At 48.5% G+C, this 14,466-nt stretch overlaps 1 long non-coding RNA gene across 2 annotated transcripts; it reads right to left on the bottom strand.

The window, feature by feature from the left end:
• Positions 1-2,150: 2,150 nt before the first annotated feature.
• Positions 2,151-7,183, bottom strand: LOC107978642. 2 transcript variants are annotated; one of them, XR_004771071.1, is made up of 4 exons: positions 7,080-7,183; positions 5,092-5,153; positions 4,136-4,370; positions 2,151-2,203 (listed from the first exon to the last, which is right to left on the bottom strand). It is a non-coding gene; the product is annotated as an uncharacterized LOC107978642 (long non-coding RNA). The 2 variants fall into 2 exon arrangements; XR_004771070.1 differs by lacking the exon at positions 7,080-7,183 and adding an exon at positions 5,764-5,997.
• Positions 7,184-14,466: the final 7,283 nt, after the last annotated feature.

Here is a 14,466-nt window from a genome sequence, read left to right as displayed (position 1 = left end):
GGGAGGCAAAAAGCAGATGGGCATGTCCTAGGTTCTAAAGGTGGTGGAAAGAGGGAAAAGGTAATTGCCTAGTAGTTGATTTAGTTGTTTATTGTAGCTTGTTGTGAAATGTCCCCCACAAGCTAGTATGGGGTGACATTTTGGGAGTCTGTAGATTCCTTGGGATATAACTGTAGGGTGACATCCACCTCTGCACTAACCCAATCTCTCTGCAACCTGACCTGCCAAGGTGTGGAACAAATGCACTGCAAGTTTCCACAGCCACACAGCATGGCTTCCTCAAAATGATGAACTGTTCTGTTGGGGAATGTCATTTTAACTGGGCAAAGATGCGTTACATTTGTTTATGCTGTGGAACATTACTTTAACTGTGTAAAGGTGTGTTAAATTTGTTTATGCTGCATTTGTTTAACCATGTAAGGGTGTGTGTTTAATTGTATAAAGAGGAAAAAAAAAAAAAAAAAAAACACTTAATGGGTTGGGCAGTGGTGGTGCACACCTGTAATCCCAGCACTCAAGAGCCAGAGGCAGGTGGATCTCTGTGAGTTCAAGGCCAGTCCGGTCTACAAAGCAAGTTCCAAGTCAGCCAAAGCTGTTACACAGAGAAACCCTGTCTCAAAACAACAACAACAACAACAACAACAAAATGAATGGCCAATAGCTAGGCAGGAGGAGAAATCCAGGCTCAAGAAGGAGAAGGAGAAGTAGAAGGAGAAGGAGAAGGAGAAAGAGAGAAAGAGAAAGAAAGAAAGAAAGAAAGAAAGAAAGAAAGAAAGAAAGAAAGAAAGAAAGAACCAGGAGGAGGGATATGCCTGGGGCAGAAACCAGGCAGCCAGCAGCCAGAAGTAAGGAAAGCAGGAAAGTAAGATATACAAAAAGTAGGTAAAAAGTCCTCAGGCAAAATATAGATGAAGAGAAACAGGTTAATTTCAGAAAGAAAGAAAAAAAGCTAGCCAGAAATGAGCATAAGCTTAGGCCAAACACTGATAACTAATAAGTCTCCATGACATGATTTGGGAGATGGTTGGTGGCCCAAAAGAAAAGAGCTGGTACACTGTTCCCTCTGAAACCAAAAACCAGAGTATGCCTCTCCTCCCCCAAGCTGCTTCTGCCAGGCATTCTGTCTCAGTGATGAGATACTGAACTTAATGCAAGGCTCATGGAATGTTCTAGAACTAGACAGAAGTGATGGGTTCTCAGATTTCGGGTGCACAAATATCACCAAGGTGAAAACTTTGTGGATAGTTAATTAGAGGCAGGTGAGATGGTCAGCAGGTAATAATGCTTGATCCCTAGACCTACAAGCAAGGAGAGAAATGATTCCATAGAGTTGTCCTCTTCCCTCCACATGAGCCATGGCATGTGCAAGCCCACACTACACACACACACACACTCACACACTCACACACACACACTCACACACTCACACACACACACACACACACACACACACACACACACACACACACACACGAATAATAATATTGTTGTTATTAGTATTAATCATCACCATTATTATTTTTACAAGGTTAATTATAGCCAGGAAAATGAGGTGAGCCTGGGCTACACATTGAGACTCTGTGTATAGGAGAGTTGGCAATTTTATAAATTCAACAAAACAAAACATGATTTTATTTTTTTCTCCATTTTTTTGCAGATTTTTTTATTTGAATTAGAAACAAGATTGTTTTACATGTCAATCCCAGTTCCCTCTCCCATCCCTCCTCCCCTACCACCCCTCCAACTAAAACCCTACCTATCACATATCCTTTCTGCGCCCCCTGGATGGTGAGGCCTTCCATAGGGTGTCATCAGAATCTATCATATCCTTTGGGATAGGGCCTAGGCCCACCCCCGTGTGTCTTGGCTCCGGGAGTATTCCTCTATGTGGAATGAGCTCCCAAAGTCCACACCTATGCTAGGGATGAGTACTGAACTACTACAGGAGGCCTTGTAGATTTCCAAGGTTTCCTCACTGAAACCCATGTTCCTGGAGTCTGGATCAGTCACATGCTGGTATCCCAGCTATCAGTCTGGGAAGCAAGAGTTCCCCAATGTTAGGGTCAGCTGTTTCTGTGGGTTTCGCCAGCCTGATCTGGAACCCTTTGCTCTTCACTCGTCCTTCTCTGCATCTGGATTCCAGTTCAGTTCTGTGATTAGTTGTGGGTGTCTGCTTCTCCTTCCACCAGGTGCTGGATGAAGGCTATCAGGTGGCATATAAATCAGTCATCAATCTCATTATCAGGGGAGGGCATTTAAGGTCACCTCTCCTCTGTTGCTTAGATTGTTAGCTGGTGTCATCTTTGTAGATCTCCAGACATTTCCCTAGTGCCTGATTTCTCTGTAAACCTAAAATGTCTCCCTCTATTATGGTATCTCCATTCTTGTTATCTTCTATTCTTCCCCTGACTCAACCTTTCTGCTCCCTCATGTCCTCTGCATCCCTCCTCTTCTTCCCTTCTCATTCTCCTAGCTCCCTCCCCCGTCTTCCCGTGCTCCCGATTTCCTCAGGGGATCTTGACCCTTTCCATGTATGTCTCTCTTAGGGTTCTTCTTGTTTCCTAGCTTCTCTGGCAGTGTGGATTGTAGGCTGGTAATCCTTTACTCTTTGTCTAAAACCCATATATGAGTACATACCATGAAAAACATGATTTTAAAGCTAGTCCAAGAAAACTGGAGAGCCAATACAGTGGGACCATCTCACCCATCTAGCCCATGCAAACACAAACACCCAGCTCAGATCTTCTAATCCACTCCACACAGGCCCTGTTCTCAAGAGTTCCCAGGGAGGAGCAGGGCAGAAGACAGGCTGGCTCCATGAAGGCTGTGGCTACACTGAGCCCAGAGACACCCCTCTCCAGAGCTAGGGAGTGGATCTTTATCTTATTGCTAGGGAGTCCTACTGTTGAAAATAGATGAATCAGATGCCAGATTGATGGGGAAAACAGAACACAGCAAACTGGAAACTCATTCCTCTTCCCCTTTCTCTCCGGAGCAGTCACCAGAGTCCTAGACACCCACCCTGCAAGCCCTCAGTGGGCTCTGCAGTCCTCCAGCATGCAAGAAGTCCCACGGGTTTCCAGAATTTTCTCATGAGAAATTGCCAATAACCAGATACCACAGACCATGCTTTGTGTAACTGTGCTTAGATTTGTTTAAGAAACAAAATTAGGAAGGAAAGGCACACTTTTTTTTCCCTCATTAAAGCCTGGGGGAATTGTTGGTATTCCAGCCTGGTCTCCAGAGGCCTCTTTCTGCTCTGAAGGAGTGTAAATACACAGCATTCCAGCCAGCCACAGATAGCCCAGAGGCCTGTCACAGCCTCGGCCCAGGAATGCACAGGCCCTAGCAGCCTAGCAGGCCTGCTTGCTCCATATGCCTCCCAGGAAACTGCCCACAGTCCCTAGACTATGGGACAACCTGTTTCTCTTTACAACAAAATATTTTTTTCTTCCCTGACACCAAGGAATTTTACATTTGAAGTCACAAAACAGAAGGCAGGTTTATCTACCCATGGAGCTGCTCAGATTGGTGGAGAAATTAGGGACCCTGACTTCATGCATATCCTTAGAATTTGCCTTTGGAACAACCGAGGGGCTCCCCACACCACTGTTTGCTGACTCTCCGACCGGGCCCCATCTTCAATGTATATATCAAAGTATCATTTTCCAAAAGTAGGAAGATGGTTAGGGGTGAAAGTAATTGCTGTGCAAGTGAGAGAACATGAGTTCGAATCCCTGGAATCCACACAGAATCCAGGCATTCAACTCAAGTAATTGTGAAATCCCAGCACTCCGATGGGCAGTTGGGAAGAGGAAACAGGAAACTCCTCTGAAGTACAAAGGTCAACTAGCTTGAGGTGCCCAGCAGGAAAAACAGGGCTAGCCTGTCTCAAGCAAGGTTGAGGGTAAGCACCAACACCCAGCTTGTCCTGTGACCTTCACATGTACACAGTAGCATATACCCATATTCACACATGAATGTGCATGTGTACACACACATACATACAAAAAAAAGCATAGCTTGTGCAAATGAAAATGTGCACCTATTGAGGGTTCCTTTGTTTTCGATTTGTTTTGCTCCTGCTTTTTGAGACCAAGTCTGGCTATATATCCTGAGCTGGTTTGGAACTCACTTTATAGACCAGGCTGCCTTCAGACTCCTGCATCTGCCTTCTGAGTGCTGGGATTGGAGGGTTCCTTCAATCCATCGGTGTGGGAGCAAGAAGGGTGAGGTAGTCAATGTGAAAGGCTCGGTGTGAAGTATAAAGCATGGCAACAGGCAGAATGAATGCTAGAGTACAGTCTTGAAGTTAGACGCTGTGATGAGGCGTGTCTTCCAGGTCAATGAACTCCTATTCTTTAAGGGTACTGTTTATATTAGACAAGTCATTTGTGGATGATAGAACCAAATTATTTGCAAGTTATCAATCTTCCAAAAATTAGCACTGCATGTTCCCAAGCCCAGCCCAAACACCAAGTAAATAGTAAATCAGATCACAGTGTGGGGTCAGTAGGCACATGTGGCAGAGGGGCAGCCAATCATTTTCAGCTTCCTGGTCCCTGATGCTGCCGCTCAGTTCAGCAGCAGATGTACCAGTCACCACACTCACGGATGGGCGTGGCTGTATTCCAACAGAATGTTATTGACAAAACATCTGCATGCAGCCCATGCCCAAAGCTTTAGATGTCACCAGGCAGGACACTGGCAGGACGCTAGAGTAGCATCCAAAGGGCATGCAGTCATCCTCTGACTATTTCCAAGTTTTTTTTTCTTAACATACAAATATGGAAACTGAGAGGGAACGTAACTCGGATAACGGAACATGTCAGAGTGGGGATTTCAAGCCAGAAACCTCTCATCTCTTGGTTTTTTGGAGGCTAATATTCTGCCCACCTCTTCATATGGGAAGGCAGGCTGAGCCAAGGTGCAATGATGCACAGAAACATCCCCCACCCCTCCCCGTCACTTCCTTCCCAGCATCTCTAAAACCAATGAAGAATCTTTGCTTTCTTCCCCAGAAAGGAGACATAGTCAAGCAATCACTGGCCCTCAGCAGACAGGGAGTCCCTCTTGACACTTGACACATACCACGTGATGGCAAGTCAAGCAGTGGTCTCGTCCAACCAGAACCAGGAGAGTGTGGGGCAGGTCTGAAGGGGGAAAGGAAGGCAGTCATTAGTGCTTCCTGTCATCCCATGGGGATGGAAGACTTTGTTCTTTTTCCCTCTCAGATACAGTGGTTTCTCCCCAAACCCACCACAGCTGTCTCTCGGGGCATTACAGCCATGCCAAGAGAGATGTGACTGAATGCTGCCCCTGTATCTGGCCCTGGCCCTTTAAGCAAACCCTTGATCATCTCTGGGGCTTGTGGCTGCTTTGAAAAGGCACCTGACTAAGGGTGTAAAAGGGGGACTATGCGTCCCTGTGAAGCAGCTCCTATTGTACCCGATGCCCTGCACACGTCACCTCCTTTCTGTAACCTCAGATTCCTAGGCTAAAGGTTAAGGGCTAAGCAGACTCCAAGAGCACTGAGCCCAACACACAGTGCTCACTATTGAATCAGACACAATCTGAGCTCTTGACATTTGGGAATTCATTTCATCCTCTAACTACCCTTCGAGGCAGGTTTGCACCTTCATGTACACTCTATAAAAGAGGCACAAGGCTGTTAGGCTGGCTGCACAGGGCTCACAATGAGCAGGCATCAGAATCGGTGGTTAGCCCCACACTGCTGTAGAGAACTCACATTTAAATGCTTACCTGTCGCTGATGAGAATCCCCAGACCAGCAGGTTCTGGGCCGAACAGCAGGGCTGCTCACTCACAGAACATTCAAGGAGCAGCCATGTGTGATACCCCCAGTTTCCCAGCGTGGTGATTTCCCCAGCCTGACCCTCCCAGCTCCATCCCACCGCAAAGTCCTTCCCTGCCTTGTTCCCTTTCACCCCACTAAGATTTCCCTGGGACTGGGGGGAAAGGTAAAGGATAGGAGGAGGTGGAGGAGGGAGGGAGGGAGGGAGGGAGGGAGGGAGGGAGGGAGGGAGGGAGGGAGGGAGGGAAGGAAAGCAGGGGAGAGGAGGGGTTCTGAAGCCTATGGAGCATGCTCCAAACCCTCTGTCTCTCCACATGCTGAAGCCCACGATTAGATTTTTAAGGCTCTTTTACTCCAGCCTGAAACTGGGTGCTTGCCATCACGAGTCAGGGTGGGACAAAAGAACACAGGAGGGGAAGAAGTGGAGGAAAGACAGGAGGGGACGGGGAGAAGGGTGAGCTGGAGGAAGGGAGGAAGGAAAAGAGGTGAGAAGAGTTACATTTGAATCAGCTGAAGCCCAGACAGAGTCTCCCGTTCTCCCCCTCATCCCCCACAGGCCTTGCTGCCTGCCCAGAGCACCCTGCCGTGCAAGAAGAGTCTGTGAGAGATGGCCAACAGCGTTGTTTAGAGAAGAGCTCCCCCGACACCCCATGCACCGCGCATCCTGCCCTCCAGAGGCACGGCTTTCCCTCATTTTGAAAGTGTACCACTCAGCCTGAACAACAGGCAAAGCCTACATTTCCAGAGCCCTGTGCAGTGAACAGTGCGGCCAGCTCATACCCAGCTGCACAAGCCTCAAGCAGCACCAATCTGGCCCAGGCCACTTGGCCAGGAGCTGGTGGAGTTGGGGCTCCCATCTGGCCACAAAACCCATACTGCTCTGGCTCTCTCACCAGACACTGCAAAACCTCTCATCCGCCAGGGGGATACAGCCATCTGCTTCCCCTTCTGCCCTTGTAGAACCTCAAATGCTGGCCACTGGCCACTCACACAGTCTCCCAGCACCAAGATCACAGGGCAGCAGCTCAGGCAGCCGCATGTGGCCATGGGCTGCCTTCCGGCTCATGAACAGGGAAGTGAAACAGACAAACCGGCTTGTGCCCTCTAGAAGCCAAGCGGTGTCCCTGCTTCTCCCTTCCTGCCCACAACAGGAGGCTAGAGAGAGACCAGCTAGGCCAGGCCTGGACTGCAGGGAGAGAAGGGGGCAGCTGGGGCCCCCAGTGAGGCTGCAAGAGAGCAGCATGCTGCATATATTCCCGGAGTACCTCTCAGCTCTTCCTACTTCTGATCTTGCATCTTAGACCCTGAAGCATCTAGAAGGAGCCTCGGAGGGCATGTGTGAACAGAGTACCGACTGTGTGACTTCCAGCTGAACATGACCCTGTGCAGAAATGGGGGTGGGGCGGCACCATGCAGGATACAGGGAAGGCTGCATTGGCCAGTGGGGTTACATCCCCTGTGTGTGCTCCCCCACCCCCACCCCTTCCCAAGCCACAGCTGGGCCCCTCTTTCCCAAACATGATGTTTGCCATTGTTCTCAGAGTGACTCATGGTAATAACAAGCTGGAAGGGCATCCGTCCCTGGTGCAAGGTCCTGCCCCATGGGGCCCTTTCTTCCTCAGTCCTGAGCTCCTAGGAGGCTTTGCTTGCAGCATATGGTGTCTGCCTGGAACATCCATCTATCCTGGTAGATCTCAGGGAAGTGCCACTTCCTCAGGGACACCTGTCCCAACCCTGTGGCAAGTCAGCTCCCATCTGCCCAGAGCCTCCCATGGATTCTCCTCCGGTAGCTCTTCTCACGGCTATCCCCTTTCCTTAGCTCAGCTGTCAACCTTCACTGTCTCCCCTGGAGACTAGACACCAGAGCCATCTCTGCCACACTGGCCCCGAAGTCCCTAAGCCCAGCCCAGAGTCTGGCTGGCAGTGAGAGTCAGGAGCCATGGGGTGAATGAGACTCTAGGACGGCGTGGGCACCTGAGCAGAAGTGACGTGCCCAACATAGACAGCAAATGTCAAAGCTGAGCTTCTGAGACTGGATCCTGGTACAGGCTGTGCCCTCCGACCTTGAGGTCTGTCTCTTGCTATGCTAGTTCTGAGAAAATTAAAGAAATGCCACAGCTTGTCATGGCCTTCCTCTGTTTCAAGTGAACAGCTCACTACCTACCTACTTAGTAAGTCACACGGGTGCTCAGAGTCTTGGATCTACCATCTGCAACACAGGAGTGTCCATGGGATCTGCCCCTCTTGCATATTTAGAGTATCTCAATTTCAGAATGATGTACAAAGGAAGCATGCAATTGATTAAAGATTTTGGTCATCTTTCCTTGCTGTGCCTGTGGCTGTTAACTCACACAATATGGAAGATGTGACGGAACGAAGGCTCCAAGCCCACCTTTCAGAAAGATCAGCTTCTACTCCCTGTCTTTCAAAACTTACTGTCCCTGCTGTGAAGAAGCCCAAGAGCCTTAAGAAGGATGCAGGAAGCAGAGAGGAGAGAGGGGAGAGAGTCCATGACCAGTGCTGAGCCTGCAGATGATGACAGCAAGGGTTTGCATTGGGTGCCTGCTGTCCCAGGAAACACTTCTGTCCCCACTCTACCCCCATCAAGACTGCAGCTTAGAACACTGTGAGTGAATTGAAAGCAATAATTTTTTAAATCATCCAATTCTTAGGAAAAGAAGGAAGGAAAGGGGACTGTGAAGCAACAGCAGATACCAACATACCTCGGACTCGTCAAGCTTTGATTGTTTCTTTTTAATTATTTATTTTTATTTCATGTGGATTGATGTTTTGACTGCATGTATGTCTGTGTGAGGGTGTCGGATCCCTTGGAACTAAAACTACCATGTAGGTGCTGGGAATTGAACCTGGGTCCTCTGGAAAGTAGTCACCATTCTTAACCACTGAGCCATCTCCCCAGTGCAGTTTTGTTTGAGACATGTCTCCTTCGGAAACCCAGGCTGACCATGAGTCTGCAATTCTCTTAGCATCCTGAGTGCTTTGATTACAGATGTGTGGCATTATGCCCAGGCTAAAACTATTAATATGTATTCCAACTCAAGACAGTAGTGCCCCCCGGCAAGTGTTCTAAAATGTGGGGTGTGTAATAAATACCTCACTCTATCAGTTATGTTTCCTGAGAGAGAGAGAGAGAGAGAGAGAGAGAGAGAGAGAGAGAGAGAGTATTATAAACTTCCTTCTAAAGAAAGAAGCATGGTTTATCTCAAAACTGGTTTGAACCACATGAGGTGGCTGTCCAGAGTGGGCTGCTTGGAAGGTTATATTGAGAACACCTTGTAAAGATGTGTTTGGAGTCAGCATGGAAAAGGTGCTGTAATCAACTAGTGATGTCTGCTAGGGAAAGGAAAGAAACGACTCTTTTTAAGTAGGGTGAGCAAAAGCTTTACCTCCCAAGCTGAAACCCTGAGGAATAAATACATACATTGGGGTAACCATGTATACACTAGGACAGTCCCCAGATGAGACACCTGGTCATCTTACTTCCAAGCCACAAATAGAGTACCCACTGGCATGAAGCTTACAGATAGATAAGGGCTATCTGGACCCACAAACCCCTGAGACCCTGAACATTAATTTTTCTTTTAAGTACTCTGTTTCAGCGTGTGGTTAGGTATGAAGAATTGTTCTAAAGAACACATTAAAAATTAATTAAAAGACTTGCCTCTAATATTTAATCTTTACCACCATGTACTCTGAGTGATGTATTCCCAGGCAATGTGTCAGGTCCTGAATAATTAAAAGAGAATGAGGGTGTGACTTAGCCCCCGGCTGAGACTTATTAGGGGTGCAGAATCAGCTAAGAACCCAGCCAGCCTGGGGCCAAGTTCTGTACCACCTGGCAGAGTCCCATCCAGGTAGGAGGGGAGGTACAGTGCAAGCCCAGGGTAGCTTGGAGGCGCTGGAGCTAGGACCAGCTCTGTTCAATCATCAGTCCCTCAGATACCCCATCCTTCCCTCTTTCCTCCAGAGAAGCGGGGAGCAGTGAGTTGTGGAAGGCTTCCCCAGGCTCCATCATGGACTGAGAGCTTCCATATTTTCTCATCCTGGGCATGTGTTTCTTCATGTGACATCTAAGAAATGGAGACCTGAGTAAAAATCAATGGGAAGATTTAAGGTGAGACTTCCTGGGAACTGTCTCAGAAGCCTGCTTAAGATCAAGGCACTGGACATCTGCTCCCAACCTGACCACCCTTGGACATGAGTCTGTCGGGCCAATTCCACGGTGCAGTCCTGACACATGATCTACTTAGCATTTGGATCTCTACAATAACATCTGGTCTGTACTAATGGGAGAAAGTACTTGGGCACGATGTCTGGCAAACAGTAAATGCTCAACACATGCTAGTTTGGTATTTCTTGTTCTGGATTCTCTGCACACTGTGAGGACCTTGCTGGAGTATGAGAACCAGGCATCCTTTTCAGTGTGGTCACTGTACTGTCATCCTCAGAGGGAACTCACACTGTAGAAGAGTATCAGGCACAGTCCTTTGGGGTGCACTGTGCAGGGGAGAGTCCTAACCAGAGTTTCTTCCAAAGTCTCTCTTCTGAGCCTCCCTGCTCGGGCATTCCATCATTCGGTGTACTGAGCTGAGGACCTGGGCATGGTTTCCTTTTATCTGAAGATGTCCATCATCAGGTAAGAGGAGGAAAGAGAGGGAAGTTTTCGTCAGAACACTTATACATAAAATACAGTTGCCTGGGTTTGGGATATGAATCAGTTGATAAACATTTGCCTAGCCCATCCAATGCCCTAGGGTCCATACCCAACCCTGCATACATGCTGCAGAGTGGTGGCTTGTGCCTGTGATCCCAACACACAGGATCAGAGGCAGGAGGATCAAATGTTCAAGGTCATATACTCAGCCAATCTGAGATGCATAGACCTTGTCAACCACCACCGACATGGGGATTTCGTGGTGACAGGTCTCAGAAAAGGTGAGAAATCTCAGCTCTGGAGTCAGATATCCAGAGCTGGCTCAGGTGCCCACAGAATATCCATTATGCTATGTGGCTGTGGGGTGGCCAGCTGCATGGTGATTCTCAAGAACCACTGCTGATTGTTGAGGCCCATAATTCACCAGAGCTCTCATCAGACAGGGTTTGCAAGCCGAACAGTACAAGCTCAGGCTTGCTTCATTATAGAAGAATGTTGAGGATCAGCTCACTCACAGAACCCCTAAAGGGACATGTCAGAGATCAGTCATTCACAGATCCCCTGAAGACATATGTGGGTTGCTTAGAAACAATACAGGCAGCCACACACAGCAGGCATGGCAGGCAGGATGGCAGGGACTGTCATAGTTCTCTGTCATCTGCTGGAATACCCAGAGCCCTCTCTATGAGCTCTGCTAGGCCACCTATAAAGAGAAACTCCCTGAGCTACAGAGATCCACGGATAACCAGCTACCTTACTTAAGTTTGAGGGGAGGATTGGCACACGTTGTCTCATTCTATAGCCTGATCTTGGCTTAGACACTGAAGCCAGCCTAAGTGTGACATCGGGCCCCACCCCACAGTTGCAGCACTCACCCACACTACTTCTCTGTCCCTCTGTCTGCATGCCAGCTCAATGTAGACTGAAGGACTCCCAAGGAAGAATAGCCTAACCCACCCAACCTTCCCCAAATGCTTGCACCACCACTGCCCTGGTCTGTGTGGCCTTCTAAGAGTCTAAGCCAGGCAGTGGTGGTGCAAGCATTTAATCCCAGCACTCAGGAGTCAGAAGCAGAAATCAGGCCAGCCTGATCCAGAGTGAGTTCCAGGACAGTCAGGGCTACAGAGAAGAAACTCTGACTTTTTTGTTGTTGTTTTGGTTTGGTTTCTTTTTTAGAAACCCTGTCTTAAGGGAGAAAAAAATAAAAAAGAACCCAGGCTCCCACCATGAACCTCAAGTGCCCCCCACCCCAGCAGACATAGTGCAACCTTCTCTATCATTTTGTGGGGAGCAGTTATATCACACAGGCATCCTTCCCAAGGCTGTGCCCAAGAATCTTCATTAATTATCTCTTCTCCCTCTAATACCATCCCTGCCATCTTTCCCCTTCTCCCAAGATATTGGAGCTTTGTGTGTGTGTGTGTATGTAGGGTGTGTGTGTGTGTGTGTGTGTGTGTGTGTGTGTGTGTGTGTGTATGTAGGGTGTGTGTGCACACACATGTTGTAGAGGACAGAGGTCAATAATAAGTGTCTTCCTCAATTACTGCTCAACTTACTTTTTGAGATATGGTCTCTCCCTTAACCTAGGTTTCATCAAATCAGCTAGGCTGACTCGCCAATGAGATCTAGAGATCCTCCAGCTTTTGCCTCCTAGCCCGATGCCCCCAGCACTGGGGTTTACAGATGTGAGCTGCCACACCAGCGCTGGGGATATAAACTCAGGATCCTCACGTGTGTGCCAGACACTTTACCAACCAAGCCATCCCCTCATGCCCTGGATCATGTTCAAATGTCTTCATAATCTTCCAAACATCCCTTCAGTTAGAGGTTTCCCATTTTTTTCTCAAAGATGCTGGCATTTGATTTTAAATTATAGTGTTGGTGAGGTTTTACCAACAGTGGATCATTCCATGCCCCTGGGGGTCTCTTGGGTCTCTGCCATAGTTAATCTAAAGACTGAACCTTGGACATAGGCATTGTATGTACATAGCAGGTTGAATAAGGAGGAAAGTGGGGATGACAGGAGGCTAATGGGTTGTCGCTGTGGGCACATGGGGCTGAGCCCTGAAGGATAAGGAGCTGGGTAATCATCCACAAACTCCCATGATAGCTCCCAGGGACATTCATTCTTTCTTTTTAAAAGAAGACTTATTTTTATTTTTAATTATGGGGGGTGCATGTAAGAGTTGTTACCTTTGGTGACCAGAAAAGGGCATCAGATTCCCCTGGGGCTGGAGTTAAAGGCAGTTGTAAGCCCCCAATGCAGGTCCTGGGAATCAAAGTGGGGTTTTCTGGGAGAGCTATATGAGCTAGCTCACAGCCAGGGCAGCATCGCTCCATCCCCAGACTACTCATCTTGGCATTCAGGGTAGCCTGCTCTGTCGAAGCTGGACTTGCTTCTGTGTTTAAGTAAGCAGCAGCAAGAGCAATACTGTGTACAGCAATTAGGTAGCTCCCAGGGCAGCCGGAGAAGGAGGGCAGGACTGCCAGCACCTGCCACCCCAGGCACTGTCCTCACACACTAGAGCTGTTGGAACAAAACAGATGGCTTCCTAAAAAGGGGAAATGTGGTGATATTTTGTTTGTGATCTAACAAATAAAGCTTGCCTGAAGAACAGAGTATGGAGCTAGCCACTAGTTAGCCATAGAGGCCAGGCAGTGGTGGTATACACTGAAAAGTTTTTATACCCCACTAAACCTCTCCATCAATGCAGCAATCCAAATCAGACCAAATCAAACCGAACTAGGAAAAGCCCACGTTTAATGGATACAGCGCTTCTGAATGGCCTTCCAGCCCCCCAGAGAGGAGACAGGGAAAGGGAGACTGGTTTCTGGGGGGCAGTTTAGGTACCCTGTGGGAGTGGTCTTGAGTATCTCTGGGGGAGGGGCCGTCATTTGGTGAGTTTTCTGAGATGCAGCAGGGTGTGGAGGGATATGGGGAAGGAGGGCTTGGGTGGAACCTCCAATATAATATCCCAGACTCTCTGGGTATATGGATGTCAGTGACTGGGGTGAAACTTTTACCATAACATCCCAGACTCTTTGGGTATATGGATGTCAGTGACTGGGGTGAAGCTTCCTCCTTAACACATACCTTTAATCCCAGCACTTGGGAGGCTTAGGCAGACTGATCTCTGTGAGTTCAAGGCCACCCAGGCTGCACAAAATTGACCCAGTCTAAAAGAGGGTAGAGGCCAGAGAAGTTGTAAGTTATTCTTGGCTACATAGTGAGTTCAGGGACAGCCTTGGGCTTCAGGGGACAGAATTTCAAAACAGTGTAGGGACAATGATCATATTGGCTCAAGGGCCCATATTCAAATCCCATATCTACTGGAAGGCCTTGGCTCGTTCCTGACCCCTTGCAAGCCTCGGTTTCCTCATCTGAACACTGGGAATTGGGACAGAACCTCCACACAGACCTATCATGAAGATTGACTGTAATAATTCATGGAAAGGTCTTAGCAATCAGTAACAGATGCTGTCTTTGTCCACGTGGTCATGCCTCATATAGTCCTGAACCCTAGGACATCACACAACTCTACATGAAGCTCTGGGGACTTGTAAACCACAGTCAGGACCATTCCTGTCAGTTTCTCCTTACCACAGCGTCTCCCCGATGGGCCGGGCTGCAGGGCTAGGTCATGCCAAACCATTGCCCTCATTCCCAGACACTCGCACTCACCCTCATCCTGCTATCGCCCATGCTACAGGCAACTATAAAAGCATTGGTTTAAAAAAAAAAAGACAGCGGTTCCTAATTGCCACCCGCTGCACAGGGAGGCTTTATCTCAACACTCCTTGTGGGCTGCGGAGGCTCCGGGGGAGATGCTCAGATTAACAGCAGCCTTTCCCACACGGCTTTCCGCCCTCACAAAGGGACTCTGCCAGCATTCCTTCCCAGCCCCGCTAGGCAAGGCAGCAGCACGCGGGAGGAATGCGCAGCCTCCGGGCCCAGCAGACATTCAAGCCAACCCACA

The sequence above is a fragment of the Cricetulus griseus genome, chromosome 8 (genome assembly GCF_003668045.3).
Source record: "Cricetulus griseus strain 17A/GY chromosome 8, alternate assembly CriGri-PICRH-1.0, whole genome shotgun sequence".
Lineage (NCBI taxonomy): Eukaryota > Metazoa > Chordata > Mammalia > Rodentia > Cricetidae > Cricetulus > Cricetulus griseus.
Note: the sequence above shows the minus strand (reverse complement) of the source record. Positions and strands in the feature narration are given on the sequence as shown.